Source organism: Pongo abelii, chromosome 5 (genome assembly GCF_028885655.2).
Source record: "Pongo abelii isolate AG06213 chromosome 5, NHGRI_mPonAbe1-v2.0_pri, whole genome shotgun sequence".
Classification (NCBI taxonomy): domain Eukaryota; kingdom Metazoa; phylum Chordata; class Mammalia; order Primates; family Hominidae; genus Pongo; species Pongo abelii.
The window spans coordinates 166873251-166895667 of NC_071990.2; the positions used below are offsets into that span (position 1 = coordinate 166873251).

General features: G+C 41.4%; 1 long non-coding RNA gene across 1 annotated transcript; it reads left to right on the forward strand.

Moving 5' to 3' along the window:
- The first annotated feature begins 15412 nt into the window (after positions 1 to 15412).
- LOC129060133 (uncharacterized) lies at positions 15413 to 22006 on the forward strand. The gene is made up of 3 exons (XR_008526560.2): positions 15413 to 17561; positions 17745 to 18014; positions 20742 to 22006. It is a non-coding gene; the product is annotated as an uncharacterized LOC129060133 (long non-coding RNA).
- Positions 22007 to 22417: the final 411 nt, after the last annotated feature.

The window sequence follows — 22417 nt, forward strand, 5'->3', positions numbered from 1 at the left end:
GTCCGCATAATAAAATTGTACTCTGCAGCCCCTCCCCTGACCACCATGGGCAGGCCCTCAGAAGCTTATTCCGAATCAAATCACAGGGTTGTACACAATCTGAATGTAGCTGTCAGCTACGGACTACAGGACTTCTGCAGGAAAAAAAACTGTGTCAAATAGGCGGATTCAAGGTAAAGAAATGGCTGTCTTCCTTCCCTTGTCCCAAAAAAGTATTTTCTTTTCTTTTCCAGTTTTGATCATTAGGTTAATCTACTGGAAAATTAATATGTGTTCTATATTTCAAGTATAGAAAAATGACCTTTTTTAGTTGTTCACAGCTGCAACTGTGAGAAGCTGAAATTAATATTGTTGCTAAATGTGGCCATGAGCTGGAAAAATGCCAGTGCTTCTATATAAGGGCACAAAGCCTCCTCTCTTGGAAAAGAGTGTGGCAGCTGCTCAATCCATTTCCCCAAAGGACAAGTGAATTTTAAAGTGACTTCCCACAATTTGAGCACGTAAACATTTTGTGTGAATCTCCATTATCCTCAATATGTACCTGTGAACTTTGGGGGTAGACAAACAGGTCTGTACTCTCTATGCTTCCTGAGAGTTGAATTGCCAGCCAAGACTCTACCTGGCTTGAAGAGAAAAACCATACCACACTGGAAGCTTGAATATCTACGCACCTGCACAAAAGAACACATCTGTGATTCTGCAGGCTAGAGCACATGTGGCCCGCACAGTATAGTACACCTGGGATTATGTTTAACATAGCACACCTGGGATTATGCACACCTGGGAACATGCACAATATAATAGGCTTTGTAATCAGCACAACATAGCCTACTTGGGAACCTGATCACTTTGGAATCTGAAGACCTGGCAACCAAAAGCCATAGCACACCTGGGAGCCTGTACACCCTAGCACACCTGGGAACTTACACCACTGGGAAACTGCACACCATAGCATACCTGGAAAATCCTCCCTATCAAAATCCTCCTTTGTCCACCACAGGCCCCAAATTCTTTCTTTCTTGTCTTAGCTGACCACCAATCATATATTATACACTGGTCTTCTCCTTACCTCTTGATGTTCTCTCTTCACTATGCATAATTATGCCCCAGTTATTTGATGTTACTGGCACTTGTTCTCCTTCTAATTTACATGACTCTCTTCTTTCTCCCCCTTAAATATTGGAATAACTCATGGTTATCTCTTCAGGCGCTTTCTCTTCTTTCACCTTGAAGCCTCTTCTTCTGCCATGACTTCAACTTCACATTAATGACTCACAAATATCTCTCTTTAGTTCAGAATTCCCTCTAAGCCTTGGTCCTAGATGCCTATTTATTAATATCAATTCTGATTGCCTCCAAAGCTCCTGAAATTCCACATGTTCCGAATTTATATGCCTCATTTCCTTTTCAACTTTGCTCTTTGTCCTTCGTTCCATATGGTAATGACATTCACCAAGTTATTCTAATCAGAAGCCTAAAGTTCATCTTAGTCCTTTCCCTTTCCCTTACTCTATGAATCCAAACATCAACTATGGCCTGACGATTCTTTCTCTTGAACATTATTCACAGAAGCACTCTCACAGCCTTCTTTACTATTACAGATTATGTTCCTCAAGGTTAATACCAAGAAAAAAAATTGGGTATAAGTACTTTATCTTGGAGAAATCAGAGGTGGAAAAGAGAGACAGGGAAGGAAGGTAGCCAATAACACATGGGCGATCAATCAAGTCATCACTGTGAGTAACTGGAGGCGATTCCCAAGAGTCAAAAAGTCAAGAAAGCTGGGAGCTGTCTCCACTGTGGACTAGAGATCAAGCTCTTCTTTGGGGCAGGAAAAGCCACTGTGACATGGCTTATGGCCTTGGCTCCTTTCTCACCCATTACAGCGTTCCCATGCCCAGTGTAAGCCTCTGAAAGAGCAGGCAAAATTCACGGTCCCCCTCATCTGCCCCAGCTGCTGTTCCAGCTGTTCCAAGCTCCGGTATTGCATCTACATTGACAATGTAGATGAGACTGCTCAACAGATGCCTTCTCAATAATGCTCTTTCTCATTCTAGAGGCAAAATTGCATAGATCCTCACTTCTGCTTCCACTTTTATCTCTGGAGATGTCTATTGAAGGAGCTATGTTACTTTTCTTTTTTTTTTCTGCTCTGTTTCTCCCACTAGACTGTGATTCTTTCTGTGAGGGGTCCAGGGCAGAGCCGTCTTTTTCTGCAGCACTGGCACAGGGCCTGCAAGCGTCTGGACCATGCCTGTGTGTGTGTGGGCGTGGGACACTACGGAGCTGAGGAGCAAAAAAGGGAGCTATGATGTTATTTAATTTTGAAGCTTCTAGTGAGTAGCGTGTGTGAGTGGGGGTGTGTGTGTGTGTGTGTGTATCTGCATGCATGAATGTGGATGTGCGGAGGAAGGGTAATTAAATGTCTGATGCAATTTAGCACCATTCCTTTCCTTTCATTTTTCCGTTTTTGCTCTCTGAATTGATAGCACACAGTTGGCCTAAACCCTGTGTTAAGCATTTCTGATGGTTTTGGCAGGTTTCCTGGTGAAGTACCAGATGTGCAGGTATCAGAATAGGGACTGCCAGTTTATATCCATGGAGAAACGAGCGAGCCTATAAAATTCACACCTCTAAAATGACAAAAATAGGTATTTTATTTTTTATGAGAGTATTTTCATGTGCATGTGGATATTGACAAAGGGGTCAGCAAATAACTACTGAAAAGCAGGGTAAGTAGCAAGCAGTTTTAATAGACTGAGATATATCTTAGACTTGAAAGTGAATCTGACTACAGACTATATTTCTAACCGTATCATTGTCACCTCTGCCACTTTCTTTTAATATACACATTTTTTTTTTGCATCTCCTTCATCACAAACATCTATACTGCTCTGCAATAGTCAACATAATATTTTTGGAAGCATAGACTTTTAGTTGGTAAAAGCCTTGGTTACAGAAAACACAGAGGGCCTGGATCTCCACTGCAACCACCTTCTTTCCACTGCCTCCTCCAAACCTGGGCCTCATGTGTCCCTGGATGAGTCTCCCATGAATTCTAACTATAGGAGAGGGGATAACAACCAGCAGGAAGGAGATATTTTATTTTTATACCTGCTGCCAGTAGATTGCTACTCACATTGCTCTGTAAAAAAAAAAAATGTGTTTACAAATGCATCATTATACAGCAGAACTTAAATTGCACACTATTAGCTGTTACTATTGACTATATTGTCAGAGCAGTGCTGCTGCCCGGGAAAGGTCAGGTCTTTTCATTTGTGTTTTTTATGTGATGAATAACAAATAATGAACCACAGAATTTATTGGGCTACTGTGATTTCTTTCTTATAGCTGCAGAATAGTTACCAGTTTTATGCTTTCTTTGCTGACATCAGACACATCAGTTCATAGCTATTTCATTTTTTAATCCCAGAAAGGAGATATGATTGGGAAAATTACTGCTCAGAAGAACAACTGCAAGCAAATTATATTGCTTGTGCAAATCTTCACGTGTTATCTCATGCCTTTAGCCAAAGCTGAAAGACATGTTGGCTCTGATAACAGGAGTACAGGTGATCAATGGATCTTGGAGGTGTCAAGTAATAGCCTCTTCCGTTTCCACACACATCAGGGGCTCCAGTTGGTCTGAAGATGACAAACAGAAGTACTGCACTTTCTCTACTTAGCAGTTCACTGGCTAAAGAAAGGTGTTAACCATAAGCCAGGAGAAGAAAAACAGCAATCGTAATGCGGGGCCATTGACGCTTCACCTCCTAGGGAAGCATTACGATGTCGAGGCAGGTTTAAGTCAAAACATTCTTGGCAGATAATCACCCACTCACCAGGCACATGTGTGTGAGCCACACCTACTGCTTCCAAGAGCCACACCAGCACACCAAGACCTCTTCTCCAGCTCACAGACAGCCTGTGACTTTGGATATGGGTAAGCAGGGTGCAGGAAGTTGCTAAATTGTCGTGAGGCCCTGGACTTCACGACAAAAACAAAGCATATAATTCTGAAGGTTCTAGCAGAAGAGATCTTTGGGAACGGAAATATTAGTGAAAATAAAATGGTCTCTCAGGGTTGTTGCAATAATTAAACAAGAATGTTACATGTGGCTATTTAAAGCAAATAACAAGTTATCTTTGATTGCTTAAATATATACTCTCACTCCACCCTCTCCATATTTAAAAATTTTGATGTCACAATTTACATTTTTAAATTTTATTTATTAAGAAATTATTATAACTATTATTGGTTTTGATAGTTTTGTCTTTTAACATTCACACTAAATATATGAAGGACAACTGCAGGACAGCTTTTCTTGTTCAGTATTCTTGGTTGACAGTTTTGTATTGCTTTTTTTTCCTTCAGTCCATTGAGTATATCTTCCCTCTCTCTCCTGGCTTATAAAGTCTCTGTTGATGAATTCTCTGCTGGCCTTATTAGAACTCTATTATATGCTATTTGCTTCTTTTCTTTTGCTGCTTTTAGGAACCTCTCTTTGTTTTTGATTTCTGACAGATTGATTATAACATATTTTGGTGTAAGTCTTACTTGGACTGAATCTCATTAGAGACCTTTGACATTCTTGTATCTGAATATTTGTATCTCCAAATTTGGGGAGTTTTCTGCTATTATTTCTTTAGTAAGCTTTCCTTTGTTTTTCTCTTCTCTTTCAAAAACTTCTATAACTCCAACATTTGCTCTTTTGATGCTGTCCCATGAATCCCATAATCTTTCTTCATTTTATTTAATTTTTTTTTATTCTGACTATATGTTTTTCAACAACCTGTTTCAAGTTCACAGATTATTTCTTTTGCTTGGTCAACTCTTCTGTTTATTTTCTCCATTGCATTTTAAAGTTTATCCTTTGTATTTTTTAGCTCCAGAATGTCTATATGATTTATTAAATAATTTCAATCTTTCTGTTAAATTTCCCATTTTGGACTTTTGTGGCTTTCCTGATTTTAGGAATTTTTTTCTCTCTATTTTCTTGAAGTTCACTGAACCACTTTAAAACAACTATATTCAATTTTTATCAGGCAGACTGTATATCTCCATTTCTTTTGGATCATCTTCTGAGAAGTTATTGTGTTCAACTGGTGATGCCATGTCTCTTTGGCTTTTTATGTATTTTTTGCTTTACATTATTGCCTGTGCATTTGAAGAAGTAGGAAAATATTTTAGTCTTTGTATAGGGCTTTGTCCAAGAAAGACCTTTACTTTTCAGCCTATCCAGATATTCCTGGCAGATGGTTTGGCATAGTCTAAGAATGGGCTTGCTACTAGAATCCTCAGGCAAGCTGGCCTGGTGCCTGGGTTAAGTAGGTGGATGGACCTGGCACCTGGGTTTGTGGCGTTGGGTCTGGAACCTGGGTTCAGGAGAGTGAGTCTGGATCCTTTATCCGTGGAGGTCAGTCTGAAGCCTGGATCTACAGGGGCTGATCTTATAATGGGGTAATCCTTGAGCCTGAATCTGCAAGGGTAGTAATGCTCTTACTCAGCCTTCTTTGTCAGAGCAAGATATTTTAATCCAGGAAAACTAATATGATATAATATGAGCGTCATCATTACATGTAATGATGACTAAGCCTGTTAGTAAAATGTCTGGCTTTTCCTTATGTTATATTAATGACCTCCCATGAATCATGCCTCCCTAGTTCCATGCCCTTTTGCATCTTGACTTTGTCATTGTTCTCATGAAAAAGTGAAGTTTATTTACTGTCCTCCCTTGACTCTATGCTTTACTTATAACTTGCTTTGATAAATAGAATGGAGTAAAATGATACACAAAGTCTACAATCTAAGATTGAAGAAGTCATATAATTTCCTCTCCTACCCTCTGAGAACACCATGTTGTGAAAGCCCACTCTAGCTTACTGGAGGTGAGAAGCCACCAGGAACAGAATCAAGGTACTCAGCTGACATCTTACACCAACTGGAAGCAAAGTGCCTGAGGCCACATTGAATCCCTCAGTCCTGGTGGAAGAATGCAGCCATATAAGTGACGCCAGAAGGATTAGCAAAGAACTGCCTATGTTGTCGAACACAGAATCTTAAAAAATAACAAGTCACTTAGTTTTGGGGTCATGCCTTTCACAGTCATAGAGAAATGCAACAAAATAAAGTAATCATGCTGCGCATGCTGAATGCTCTGTCCCTCTAATCAGTCACCAGGGTTAACTGTGATGGATCTGGCACCTGGGTCCATGGGTGCTGGTCTGGCGCTGAGCTGGCCTTCATTCCTGTGACCACTGAGATAAGCCTGAAGCCAGAGTCCATGTACCATGTACTCAAGTTCTGAGTCCTGGTACATGCAAGCTGGCCTGGAGCCTAGTTCTACAGAAGTAGTCTTGGAACCTCAGTCCACAGGGTCCTGCCTATTACCAGGGTCTACTGAGGTAGGCCTGGACCATGGGTCCTCTAAAGTTTGGAGCAATGAGGACTGCGCTGAATTTGGGGTCAGCCTCCAGCAAGGGCTCGCATGGAAGCTGAGCCCATGAGGGCTGGTCTGGTACCTAAGACCACAGGCACTAACCTGGTGCCTGGAGCCATTAGGGCTGGCCTGGAGTCTGGAGACTGGGTCTATTGGTGTTGGCATTGAAGTGAGGGCTGGCCTGGGTCCTGAGTCTTCAGAGGCCAGCCTGGGACCTGGGAACGCAGGGGAGGTCCTGGAACCTGTGTCCTTGGAGGACTTTCCAGTTCGAGACAGCTTTTCACCCTGGTCTGCTGGAGCAGGCCTGGAACCTGGGTCTGCTGGATTGTGAGGCTGCAGGGGCCAACCTGTAGTGTGGGCTGTGGGGACCTTCCTGGCCCTTGGGAGTCCTGGAGCCTGTGTCTATGGGTGTTCACCTGCTTTTTGAGGCCAAGGGTGCCACGAGGGCAGGCCTGAAGCCTGGGGCCTCAGAAGCTGTCTTGGTATTGGGGGTCATCGATACTCTATCTGCAGGGACTAGCCTGGAGCCTAGGCCTTTCGATGACAACCTAATGTTTAGAGTCACGCTAGCCAGCCTGGTGCTGGGGAGGGCCTGAATCCTGAGGCTGTGAGGGCTAGCCCAGTGCTGGGGCTCACCCAAAGACTGACTTTACAGGGCATCCCTGGAACCCGATGCTGCAGAATCCTGGCTGGTCCCAGGGCAGGCTTGGAGGCTGAGTTCACAGGTACCAGCCTGGAGTCATGGGCTTCAAGGGAAGCCTGGCACTGGGCAGCCTGCAGCCTATATTTACAAGAGCCAGCCTAGAGGCTAGGTCTGTGGGTGCCTGATGATTAGGGCTGCAAGAGTTAGCCTTGTGGGTGGGTATGGTGGGGCTGCCCAGAGACCAAGTGTGACTCATAGGCACAAATCATATCTTTTAAAAGCAAATTTTAGAAAATTAACCGTATAAAATCTGCAAGCCAAAAGTGATTCAAAGAAATAATACTGAAAAATTAAGTGTCTGTGATACTGTAAAAACTGAAAATTAGCCAGTCTGTGATTAAATTAGATCAAAATCTAAAAAGTTAACTGGAGGAAAAAATCAATATCTAGAAATTAATAAATTATGTTTATAACACATACCAAAGATATATCTTAGGTAAAAATCAGTAAACATGGCCAGGAGCAGTGGCTCATGTCTGTAGTCTCAGGACTTTGGGAGGCCAAGGCAGGCAGATCACCAGGTCAAGAGATGGAGACCATCCTGGCCAACCTGGTGAAACCCCATCTCTACTAAAAATACAAAAAATTAGCTGGGCATGGTGGCGTGCACCTGTAGTCCCAGCTACTAGGGAGGCTGAAGCAACAGAATCGCTTGATCCCAGGAGGTGGAGGTTGCAGTGAGCCAAGATTACACCACTGCACTCCAGCCTGGTGACAGAATGAAACTCCTTCTCAAAAAAAAAAAAAAATCAGCAAACATACACATATATATTCAAAGTGATAAATTTGCCTCAAATTATTGTTTAGCTGCATTTATCATTGGAAGTTAATCTGTTTAAGAAGTCAGGACATGGCCGGGCGCAGTGGCTCACGCCTGTAATCCCAGCACTTTGGGAGGCCGCTGCAGGCAGATCACGAGGTCAGGAGATCGAGACCATCCTGGCTAACATGGTGAAATTCTGTCTCTACTAAAAATACAAAAAAAAAAAAAAAATAGCCGGGCGTGGTGGCAGGCGCCCGTAGTCCCAGCTACTCAGGAGGCTGAGGCAGGAGAATGGTGTGAACCCGGGAGGCAGAGCTTGCAGAGAGCCAAGATGGCACCACTGCACAGCCTGGGCAACAGAGCAAGACTCCATCTCAAAAAAAAAAAAAAAAAAAAGAAGTCAGGATAGGAAATAATTAATATAATAAATTTATATAAAGTAAAAATAAGCATATAACACTAAAAGCAGAAAGCAATAAAAAAGTTGATTATAAATGATCAATAAAGATAAAATTGTAATTTGAACTAATTTGTTCCTAAAATATACAAATTGTTCCTTTAATGATTAGAATTTTTGAGAGAGAGAGAAAGAGAAAAAAAATTAAGAATTAAACAGAGATCTACCCAACAGGTGCTATAGATATTAAAATGATAATAAAGGATATTATGAACAATTTCACATCAATAAATTTGAAAAGTTAGGTGAAAGGAAAAACACTTGCATATAGTAATAAAACTTTCCAAAGGGACTCAAAAGGATACAGAAATCTGAACTGTCCTATATTCCTTAAACAAATTCAAATAATGATTTAATTTATCTTCACACATGAAACACCAAATCCTTACTATTCAACAAAATTAACAAAATATTCAAGACAAATTAGTTCCGATGTATATAAGCCCTTCTAGAGAATTAAAAGTGAGGAAATATTTTCCAATTTGTGAGGGTGGAAAAACCATAATACTAAGCCAAACTTGGACAATAAGAGATAGCAAATTAAGTAATCAGATTCATTATCATAAATACAAACTCCTAAAAACAGTATTATACAATTTAATATATAAATATATAAAATAAACGTATTATGCTCAAATTAGATTCATTTCAGAATTTTAATGTTTATTTCAAATTTAAAAATCCACTAGTGAAACTGATAGTATTGGACAAAATTCAACATTTGCTCATAATTTATTATTCTGGAAAGCTAGGGGTAAGGACATCTCCCTTAACTTTGGAAAAGGTTACTACAAAAATACAAACAACAATAAAAACAACTCCAGCACAGAAGAAGTATGACTATAAAAAGTCTAAAATAATTCCTCTAAGACCAGTGAAAGGACAACAGTGTATGCTAACACCACTTTTATTCAACATTGTATCAAGGTCCCAAGTAGCACACAAAAGCAAGAAGAAAAAAGTATTATAGGGATTGTCTTGTTTCTATATTGTCCTATTTCTACGTAGAAAACTTGCAAGCATCTACAAACATATTATAGATCTTATCAAGCTGAATCTGAAATCTACATAGAACAATAAAGAGTTAAGAACACTCAAAAATATTCTGAAAAAGAAAAATATAAGAGGATTTTTCCTACCAGACAAGAAGGTTCTATAAAGTTATAGTATCTAAGATTGAGTCTGAATACAAAGGAGACAAAACACAATCAAAAACAAAAACCAGCTAAGGATATTCACATATATGGAAAATTCAGGCATATAGAAGTGAAATTACAGAATGGTGTGCAAATTACACAGCAGTCAATAATGATGCCATTACAATTGGCTATGTAGCAGAAAAAATTTAACTGGATTTGTATATAACACTCATATATAATATAAAATTATATTTGTATAAATTTAATTTGTATATAACACTCTAATAATGTAAAAATTATTTCTGTATAGATTAAATACTTAAAAACATTATAATATTGAAAGAAATTATAGAGTATCTTTGTAATCTTGGGAATTTTTTTTTAATAACAAAATAGACACTGATTAATTCAGTTTCACCAATATAAAAATTAGTTTCATATCTAGACACACCATAAGAAACTGAAAAGATAACATTTATTTTTGGAGAGGATATTTACAGCACATATAACCAAAAAGGCAAACTAGATTGCACATCATAAACAGCAGTATCAAAGGTAAGAAAGATAAACCTAATAGAAAAATGAATGGAAGATTTAGACTAGCAGTTCACAGCAAACCAATCCAAATATAAGGTAAACTAAACTATGAAAAAGAATCTAACTTCAAAAGCAATCAAAAAGTGTTCCTTTTAAAATACATAATTTATTTCTCACACGTAATATTTGCACAAATTAAAATGTTAAGTGTTACCAAGTATGTAAGGTCATGTGAACAGTTATTTGCACCATTAATAATCATACAATTTCACACAATTACCTTGAATATTAATTTAGCAATATTAAGTTGAAAATGCAAATACCCTACAGCTCAGTAAATATGTTTCCTAATATTAATACTCCAGAAAAAATTATTTTACAAGTTCACAAGTGGACATGGCCAATGAATGTTCTCTAATTGTATTTTTCCCATGGAAATGACAAATGTATCTACTAATAAAAGAATGTTTACATAGACAGTAATATTTTCAAGAAATATAATACTGTCGCCGGGCATGGTGGCTCACGCCTGTAATCCCAGCACTTTGAAAGGCCAAGGCGGGCGGATCACCAGGTCAGGAGATCGAGACCATCCTGGCTAACACGGTGAAACCCCGTCTCTACTAAAAATACAAAAAATTAGCCGGGCGTGGTGGTGGGCACCTGTAGTCCCAGCTACTAGGGAGGCTGAGCTAGGAGAATGGCGTGAACCCGGGAGGCGGAGCTTGCAAGGAAATATAATACTGTCCCAAAATGAAAATATAGGAATCACACCTCCATACATCAACATGGATTAATCTCACAAACATTGATGGAAAAAAAATTAAGTTTACATCAGTTATGTAGTATATAAAATTTGCAAGATTATATCATACAATGCTTAATGATAAATGTATTTTTAAATAAAAATAAGAAGGAAATGTGTCAGTAGCATCAACATCAAATTCCAAAAGTTCTTTTCCTCATGGTAAAGGAGGTCATAAAACACGATTGGGAAGACGTTCATTGAGTGGGTGGGGGAATGAAGGAGGACTTCCTTCACAGTCACAATATATACAATTCTATTGTTACGGGTTTTCTTTTAGTGACAGAGTCTCACTCTGTCGCCCAGGCTGGAGCGCAGTGGCACAATCTCGGCTCGCTGCAGCCTTGACCTCCCAGGCTCCAGCAATCCTCTTGCCTCAGCCTCCCTTGAAGTTAGGACTCCAGGTGTATGCTATCACACCTGGTTAATTTTTGTGGTTTTTTTTTTTTTTTTTTGTAGAGATGAGGTCTCACCATGTCACCCAGGCTGGTCTCGAACTACTGAGCTCAAGCGATCTTCCCGCCTCAGCCTCTCAAACTGCTGGAATATTCCTTGTTTTGTATGTATGTTTCATAATTAATTTTTTTGATAGTAAAAGTAATTTACCCTCAAGGAAAAATAGATTTCTTGATATCTGGATATATCAGTTAGTGTAAAGCAATCTTCTAAGAGTGAATATGCTGTCCAGGCTGGGATAAGCATCGCTCCATGGAAAAAGCCCAGGTTTCCAAAGGGAAAAAGTCACTCATGGAGAATGGGTGCAGGTTCACTCTCAGTGGAGGCCTCTGTCCCCATAACAACTGCGGGGTTTTGGTTGTTTTGAGGCTGCCCCACCTACCTTTCCCAAAGGGCTTTGTTTCCAAGTGCATATTGTGCTCTTATTACCTGTGTGTATGCTCCTTTTGTGAAATATCATGAGGGAAAGAAAAATATTTTCTCTTCATTTTGGAACATGAAGATAAATCAACGAACATGTATATTCTATGTATCTGTTGTAGCTGTGTAATCTGATACGTGACATCCTGATATGGGACATTCCAAACCTCAAACTCAAAGGTTCATAACTTTAGAGACAGTAGCTGTGACACACGCACAGAAATGGAGACCTTAATTTTCAAAGAAGCTGCACTGTGCATGACTGTCCATGACAATTCTCTAGACGGACGGAGTACAACAGCTTACCCATATGTGCTGGAGGCCTGCTAAGTACACAGACACACAATTGGCGCTCTTGGTTACATCAGTGGCTTTATGTGGCTGCCTTCCCATGGCTGTGAGCTCACAGAAAACTGTGACCACACCAAGCAGGGGCTGCAGGAGGTTTTGCTAATGAATTAATGACGAGGATGAGGCAGTACTAGATGGCAGTGGATGAAGGACCCAGGAAGAGGTTTTAGGTTATTAGGATTTTGTTAATGTACGTTTTTAATAGGATAGATTTTCCTACACTATGACAAGACCTGTTAACACAGCTGCTAACAACAAAGGATTTAGAATGAGATGGGAATAGGTTTTAATTTCCATTATTCCTGGCTGAGAGCCCTGGGGCGAGTTGCTTACCCAGTGTTGTTATTGGTAACGTGAGGATGATGTCTTCTGAGGAAGAGCAGTGTGTGGTGAGATTGAGGTCACGTAGTGACCGGACTGGGATCTGGTACCCAGTGAACACTCAACGACAGCTGTGTGTGCGTGTGCCTGTGTGTGCGTGCGCCTGTGTGTGCGTTTTGGAAGAAAGGGGAAGAATAGTCCATGAACGGAAAGGTAAAGTTTGTTCGTGGTTGAGGGTGCATGGAAGGGAGGTGGGCGGGCAATAGCAGAATAAAGAGCCTGAAAAGGAATTTGGGGCGCATTCTAAAGACCCCTGCTCTAAATGCCTTGCGAAGGTGAAGGTAAGGGCCACCATTTAGCATGCCCGGAGCAGGGCTAAAGAGGGGCTCCCTTTCCCTAGGGCCATTGCCATGTAAGATGCGGGGCATCACCTTTTTCTGACTGAACAGCTCTATAAATAGTCACAGGATATTTTCTGTAAATAGTCATCCTTACTCCCAGTTCAGCTTTGTACCTGGTTTCCTTTTCCTCACCTCACCGTACAACAGGAGGCACGATGTCTCCACTTTGTTCTCCTGGAAGGCAACAGAATGATCTTAAAATAGTACCCACGGCAAGGTATGTCTGAGGAAATGGGGTCTAGGCGTGTTGCAGGCACATATGTGTGCACTGGGGTTTGGGCATTGGGAAACACAGACCTGCTTTTCATTAAAAGAAGATTAAAATGCAAATGCAGATACATACCTATGCCACACACTCACACAAAACACCACACACTCACACATGCCTACAGCACACACACATAACATCACACACACTCACACATGCCTACACCACACACTCACACATAACACTACACACTCACACATACCTACACCACACACTCACACATAACATCACGCACACTCACACATGCCTACACCACACACTCGCACAAACCTCACACACATACTCATAACATCACACACACATGCCTACACTACACACTCACACAAAACACCACACACACAAAACACCACACAGTCACACACGCCTACACCACACACTGATACATAACATCACACACACTCACACATGCCTACACTACACACTCACACATAACATCACACAGTCACACATGCCTACACTACACACATAAAACACCACTACACACTCACACAAAACACCACTACACACTCACACAAAACACCACACACTCACACATGCCTAAGCTACACACTCACACAAAACACACAATCATAACATCACACACATGCCTACATCACACACTCACACATAACATCACACACATGCTTACACTACACACTCACATAAACACCACACACACAAAACACCACACACTCACACATGCCTATACCACACACTCATATAACATCACACACACACGCCTACACTATACACTCACACATAACCACACACTCACACATGCCTACACTACACACTCATGCATAATACCACATGCTCACACACTTATACATACCTACACCACACACATATCATACACACACTTACCACACCACACACACCCTCACTTATACCTATACCACACACATACAACACCTCATACTCACACATGCCTACACTACACACTCACACAAACACACACTCACATATACCTGCACCACACACTTACACAGAACATCATACACTCACACATGCATACACACACATATAACACCACAAGCTCACAACACCACACACACACTCTCACATGCCTACACCACACGCTCACACACAAGATACAGAGAGAAGAGTCTGGCGCCTGCTTCCTGACAAATGGTGCCTCCTTCTATTTGCTGATGAGTTTGACAAAAACCTCCTTTCAGTTCAGCGTAATATGTTAACGTGGCAGCGTGACGCCATTAAGTACTTCTAGAACATTTTTGACTGTTATACTCAGTTGAAAGTCAGTCTAACTATGGGGTCTAAAATTAAACACACGTCTATCTCATCATCTTCAGACACTGTCAATTTCTCATGATTTAACTTGCATTGCCTTTTATTCTTTATATCTGCTCTTTTCTGTGTATTTTCTCATGCAAGTATCCCATACACCCTAAAAAGTGGATAAAAAGAAGAATCTTAACAAATGTTAGTATAGAAACGACAGGGTGAATCCATAGTACCATCTAGAGTCTTGGCAGATCATGACAATCTTTCTACTAAGCAAAGCATTCTTTTACTCTCCGAGGAATTTTGAGAGGTTTGAGAAGAAAAATAATGTATTTTCTTCATTTCATCAGTGTAGCTCTAAAGAATTCAGTCTATGTATGCTGACAGCCGTCAATCCTACAGAATCTTTTCATTTCCCAGAAACGCCTCTACTTTGCAATCATCAGACCACTAAGATATTGCTGAAAGTAATTGGGGTATTACAGGGCCTAGTTTTTACCAAGTGAAATTCTGTCCTAGACATCAATTTCTGATTATATATCCTGGAGAAAGAATATTTTTAAATGTTACATAAAAAATAATCTCATTAAATATGGGGAAATATTCAACTGGTCGTTTAAGCAAATGCACCTTAAATCAAAAATCGGTTTTGAGTGCAAAGTAAAGTGTGCTAAAGAAAAGCAAAGGAAGAAAGAAATACAAAGTGTAAATGATTTTTTTTCATGTGCTCCCCCGTTTCTGTTAAAATGAATTTCCTTATTTCGGGCAAGCTGGCTGTCCCTGGCAGTGTATCTGCCTGTTAGGAATATCTCCTTTTTGCAGAGTTGCCTAAAGCTATCAGTGGTCCCTGTTTCCTCTGAATTAATGTCATTGATAAGCGGTAAAAGGGAGAAATGTTGGCAATATATGGTTATAGATTAAATGATGCAATTTCAGGGTCAGTTCTACAGAAAGCGCTTATAAGACTGGCAGCTGAAGATGAATGGAAATGAAGGAGGGCATTTTCAACAGAGCCTGGTGCCCGCCGGCTTCCAAGGCTCTGCTGCCATCTGCTGGCCACGACGAGGCACAAGCGTGCGCGGCCACACACTTGCTTCTGCTGTCTCTCATTAAGAGAACAGTTCTCATTTTAGGTCGCAGCTTACCTTCGGCATCCACAGACCTGTCAATTAGCCCTCTCCCTGTATTCTGATTCATTTCCAGCAGCAGACGTGCCAAAGACTGGCAGGAACTCAGGGAAATATATCCTGAACACAGGTGGTATGTTGAATATACCTTGGTGCTTTATTTGAACTAACCAACTGATAAATTTAAACAATACAGGCATGAGACGGAGGGGGAAACTAGGAGACAGAACTGGCGATAAATTTGAGGTAATTATCTAAACTTGTTGCTTTACGATTTGTTTTCTTTGTCCCTATGCTGTCAATAAATGCATACGTTGCATTTTGACACTAACGTGATTTAGTTAAAATCCAGGAATGCGTTCGGGAGCTGCTTTTCCAAGTGTGCACACACAGCTTCTCTCAGGAACCAAGAGTCACTGCCTCCCCTCCTCCCCTTCCCATCTCAAGGGTGCTGGAAATAAATTTGATGCGGTAGGTCTACTTTTATTTTATTTTTTTTAAATTGACTCAGTATTTAATTTCTCCCTAGAGACTCACTGCTACCTCTAGGTCGAGATGAGATTTCTGCCGTGCATTAAGCTAATTTGGATTGTGAATGAATACAAGTCCAGGAAGTCAATTCTGAGACCTGATACCCTGCGAGGGGAGTGCAGGAAAAGCAGGAGAAATTAATTAGCGCTGCCTTAAGCAGTTTCACCGACGCAGGCGGGACTGTGGTGGAGCACTGGAGATGCTGTGAGCCCTGAGCTGCCTTCACAGCCTTGTTGGGGTGTGCTGCTGGATGACACTGCGTGAGAAATGGAAGCAACCTATCTGTAAAGAGCCTGCAAACCTCAGGACGCTCTGGAAGCCAGTGGAATAATTATAGTGGGATGAGGCTGCAAGTCCCACTGCTTCCTGAGCTGCATTCACGGCTGTGTGAAGGGGAGAAAGGAATACATTTGAGGTCTTTTCATGGAAGACACAGATATTTTAATGTTGTGATACCACCCAACAGGGTGAGCTGAGAGAACCAACACTAAGAGTTTCACAGATAGAACACCACTATTCCCTGTGTAAAATAGAAGGTAGGCATAGGCCTCCCCTGGAAAATAATATTTTAAGAGCTCATAAATACCTAGAGGTCAAATCATCCTCATTTCTAGTGTTTGTATAGATATTTCCAATAATATATTTAGTGGGCTCACTTTTTTATTTTGTGCATTTATCCTGGTTTATTGTTTATTTTTCATGAATTATTGGCCAATGAATATTTATATTAGAACAGAAAAAATATATTCTAAAATTAATGTCATAAAAATAAGTTACATCAGTGAGATGTCCTCTGCATGAGAAAGGGATAACATGGATTGCTAAATATCCCCTGGGGCTGAGCCAGCAAGACTAGGACTGCACACCCTTCATCATTAGCAAGGACACAAAATCACAGAGGAGACCCAGTTGGCCAGGGCAGACCAGCCAGGCAGTGCTGTGTCGAACGCATGATGAACGTGGTGGATGCATTGAGCTCTCTTCCCAGCTGAGGAGTTATAGAGAAACATTTAGTAAAAAGGGCCAGGATTTAATCACAATGCTACCTTCTCCCGATAGAATAATTAAGCAATGAACACAGCTGCACATTTCTGGAATGGACACTGTGAGAAAGGTGTAGTTTTACCATGTTGTATGGCATTTGTTTTCTTGCAAACAGGCAAGGACGGGCTAGGACTGTTTCTACGCCTGTCTGCACTGTGATATGCACTGTTTTCGCTGCAGAAGAGCACCACAATGCTGTCTTCATATTCCAGAACATGCCAGGCTCAGTTTTCTTTCTTTAAGTCCTCACATTTTCTGCTTAATGTGTATACTAGGGCTAAAAAAGTCTAACTCCTATTTTCTCCCTCCTCCTGAGGTCCTTCTGGGTCAAGATGGCTCCAGGCTGACAGGGTTGTGGGAAGGCACGGCCTGGCTCTAGTCTGGTTCTCCAATCAGAACATAAGACAGTGAGTGTTAAGCTGTCCTTTCCGCTGCTGAGTGACCTTGGAGGAGTCATTAATCTCTCTGGCCCCAGTTTCCTCATCTCTATGTTAAGGGAAATGGCGGCAGAGCTCCTCTCAAACGTCAGTTATAAAGCTAAGATGAGCATGTATCCAGAAAGCACTTAAGAACGGTAAGTTGCTCAGTGTTGTAGCTGTTATTTCGTTTAACTTAAATTTGTTGAGCATCTGGCATAACCAGGTATAAGAAAATATCACTTTTAATCCCAAGAACAACTCGATCAGATTGATATTAATGTCTCCATTTGGGGAGTGAGGGATCTGTGTCTGACAGAAGTTAAAATGTTGTGTTTAAGGTCACACAAGGAGAGTGATGAAGCCTGCATGTTCACTGTGGACTCAGAAGCCACTGGGCTTTGTCATGTTGCCCTCTGCCACCACCATTCCATAATAGAGAAAGTGATTGAGCCCTGGAAGTTATATCATTTAAATATCTTGAGACTATAAGAGGTGGAAGCAATTTCTCCCAGCTGGGTGGAGACAACATCGCTAATTCCTGAGAGGTGTGGAGATGTGTTCCAGGAAGCGGGAAGACCTTGAGTAAGTGTCTGGAGGTGAGAGAACAGGTAAGTCTGAGAAGAGGAAGGTGATGTTCATGTCATTGGACCGTTTTTGAGGGTACATGCAGGAGAATATGTGTGACTAAGAATGGTAAATGTTGTTTGAGGCCAAATTTGGAGAGATTTGAGTGCCAGGCAGGATTAGGATTTTAATCCCTCAGCCACCAGTGTTTTTGGTGCAAGGTCAATACACACTCAGTGCTGTATTCCAACAGCAATGTATACAATTTATTACAGAGAACGGAGGTGACCAGTTACCAGAGCATCACAACTGCAAGAAGCTGAAGTTTTGTGGTACTGGGGAAAGAGGAGTGATCCACAGGCCTTACTAATTCTCTCCCTTCCAGACTGTATTAGTTAAGGTTCTCTAGAGGGAGAGAACTAATGGAAAATATATATACATACATATATGTATATATATACATATATAGATATATATGTATGTATATATATAATGGTTCTCTAGAGGGACAGAACTAATGGAATATTTATATACATATATGTAATATATAAATATATACACATGTATATATGTATACATGCATATATATGTACGTGTATATACACATACATGTATATAATACATATACATATATACATTTATACATATATACATATATGTGTATATATACATTTATATGCCTGTGTATATATACATATATGTATATGTGTATACGTACATATATGTGTATGTACATATATGTAGATATGTATATATACATGTATATATACGTAGATACATATATGTATACATATACTTATACATACATATATGTATATATACATGTGTATATGTATATATACGCACGTGTATATGTATATATGCGTGTATGTATGTATATATATTGTGTATGTGTATATATGTATATATACATTATATACATTTATATGCATATACATGTATATGCATATATATGTAATATATATGCCTATAAAGGGAGTTTATTAAGTATTAACTCACACCATCACAAAGTCCCACAATAGACCATCTGCAGGCTAAGGAGCAAGGAGAGCCAGTCTGAGTCCCAAAACTGAAGAACTTGGAGTCTGACGTTCGAGGGCAGGAAGCATCCAGCCAGGGAGAAGATGTAGGTGGGAAGTGTAGGCCAGTCTCTTTTTCAACATTTTTCTGCCTGCTTATATTCTAGCCGAGCTGGCAGCTGATTAGATGGTGCCCACTCAGATTAAGGGTGGGTCTGCCTCTCCCAGTCCACCTACTCAAATGTTAATCTCCTTTGGCAACACCCTCGCAGACACCTCAGGATCAATACTTTGTATCCTTCATCCACTCAAGTTGACATTCAGTATTAACCATCACACAGACCATCTGAAGCTCCTGGAATCACCCCTGCCCCCATCTCCTGAGTGCCTGCATACGGTCGCTCCCCTGAGAGTGGTATGAATAGGGGACAATATCCCTAAATTATCCCCAACAACGCAGCAGGGAACAACGACAAGAACATGAGCTGTCAGTTACACATCTGGGGTCCACATCCCAGCCTTGCCAACTCCTAGCCACATAAAGTTAACAAGGCTACACAAGTTCTCTGAGCCTCCTTCCCTTGTGGGTAAAAGAAAAATAACAATATGTCTAACTTGCTGGGGGAATGTGGCCTTGCCATAATGAGAGGTGACAGCGTGCTGGCAGTCCTCACAGCCCTTGCTCGCTCTGGGCGCCTCCTCTGCCTGGGCCACCACTTTGGCGGCACTTGAGGAGCCCTTCAGCCCGCCGCTGCACTGTAGGAGCCCCTTTCCGGGCTGGCCAAGGCTGGAGCCTGCTCCCTCAGCTTGCAGGGAGGTGTGGAGGGAGAGACGCGAGCGGGAACCTGGGCTGCGGGCTGCGCGCGGCGCTTGCGGGCCAGCTGGAGTTCCGGGTGGGCGTAGCGACGGGCCCCGCACTCAGAGCAGCCGGCCGGCCCTGCCCGCCCTGGGCAATGAGGGACTTAGCACCCGGGCCAGCGGCTGCGGAGGGTGTACTGGGTCCCCCAGCAGTGCCAGCCCACCAGCGCTGCGCTGCATTTCTCACGGGGCGTTAGCTGCCTTCCCGCTGGGCAGGCCTCGGGACTGCAGCCCACCATGCCTGAGCCTTCCCCAGCCTCCGTGGGCTCCTGTGCAGCCCGAGCCTCCCAAACAAGTGCCGCCCCCTGCTCCACAGCACTCAGTCCCATCGACTGCCCAAGGGCTGAGGAGTGCGAGAGCATGGCATGGGACTGGCAGGCAGCTCCACCTGCAGCCCCGGTGAGGGATCCACTGGGTGAAGCCAGCTGGGCTCCTGAGTCTGGTGGGGACATGGAGAACCTCTATGTCTAGCTCAGGGATTGTAAATACACCAATCGGCACTCTGTCTCTAGCTCAAGGTTTGTAAACACACCAATCAGCACCCTGTGCCTAGCTCAGGGTTTGTGAGTGCACCAATCGACACTCTGTATCTAGCTGCTCTGGTGGGGCCTTGGAGAACCTGTGTGTGGATACTCTGTACCTAACTAATCTAATGGGGAGGTGGAGAACCTTTGTGTCTAGCTCAGGGATTGTAAACGCACCAATCAGTGCCCTGTCAAAACAGGCCACTTGGCTCTACCAATCAGCAGGATGTGGGTGGGGTCAGATAAGAGAAAAAAAGCAGGCTGCCGGAGCCAGCAGTGGCAACCCACTGGGGTCCCCTTCCACACTGTGGAAGCTTCGTTCTTTCGCTGTTTGCAATAAATGTTGCTACTGCTCACTCTTTGGGTCCAGGCTGCTTTTATGAGCTGTAACACTCACCGCGAAGGTCTGCAGCTTCACTCCTGAGCCAGCGAGACCACGAACCCACCAAAAGGAAGAAACTCCAAACACATCCGAACATTAGAAAGAACAAACTCCAGACGCGCTACCTTAAGAGCTGTAACGCTCACCGCGAGGGTCCGCGGCTTCATTCTTGAAGTCAGTGAGATAAAGAACCCACCAATTCCAGACACAATAAGAACAATACAAATGAAAGGCAGGTCTGGCTTCCCTAGTTTGCTTTTCTGTCTGTCCATGAGCCCCTGGACATGGGGTTCATGCAGCAGCGATCTCTTCCACCATCCTGCTTACTGCCAGAGCATCCGGCTCTGTTCCCTCTGGCCTTTATAAAAGCAGCTGTAGGAAATGCTACAGGCGCCTCAGCAGGATGAGGGGGAAATGGCATCTCCACGCACTCTAGAAATATGGCCTCAGAGCCCCAAAGTGCAAGCGACTGGAGGACCGGGCATCGCCATCCTAAGAGCCCAGCCTGCACCATCTTCTGATGACATTCATTTTTCTCAGACCATTTTTCACTTTCGTCTCTAGAATAAAGTGAGCTGTGATGTGTACTATTCTGCCTGTATTATTTAATCAGTTAATACCTTAAATAACATTTGATACATTAAATAACATTTAATACATTAAATAAGAATTCAAGTATTCAAGTAACAACCCTAAAAATCTACCACAGACAAATCACAGAGTACAGCACATGAATCTACAGCAGTTCAAGTTTGAACAAAATTAATAATAAAGAAGATAGACTTTATAAAACACAACGCTTCCAAACTGTGAGCCTACTCTTTTTTCTATAGTAATTTAGTATTTACTTTTATCAGAATTATAAAATGTAGAATTGGAGATGTGTATCAAGGGGAAAATGACAATCCACAATATCTCCATTTCCAGCCATAACATATTGACTAATTTAGGATTCTTCAATTTTCTCCTGTGAGTATGTTGTGTGTGCATGCATACATACGTGTTTACTTTTACAGACTATTGTAGATGGATTGTGGTTTCTAATTTTTCACTTGATATTGGATAGCTGACATCCTCCATAGAGTATGTGTATGTGTGTGTGTGTATAAATATATTAACTGTTACTCAATAATCGGACCTTCAGATTCTTCCTAATTTTCCCAGTTATAAATGGAGGCATAATTAATAAAATCTTATGTTAATATTTGTCCACATTTCTGAATGTTTTCCTAGGCTAGATTCCCAGCAGTATAAATATTGGCATAAATATTAAGAATACCTAAATGATTTTAATACATATAACCAAATGCTTTTATAAATAAACATGAACTCTCTTAAGCAGTATATAAAAGTACTAACACAATATACCTTTATCAACTTTCATTATATGTTTCAATCTTTGCTAATTTGATTTAGCAAAAAGTGATTTCTAGGGAAAGATGGGCTATGAGTTTGATCTCCCTGCTTTCCCAGATGGAGAAGAATTGAGAGATGAGACTGTTACTCCAGAGTTTAGAAGAAAGTTCTGGGATAGAGATATTCATCTTAAAGTTATCAGGAAACAGGAGAGTTGATGCCAGTAGCTTCTGGGTAGCACACCTAAATTATATGCTAAATTGTGCTTTTAATTTATTTAAAGCTGAGCAGGAAGTGACAGAACATAT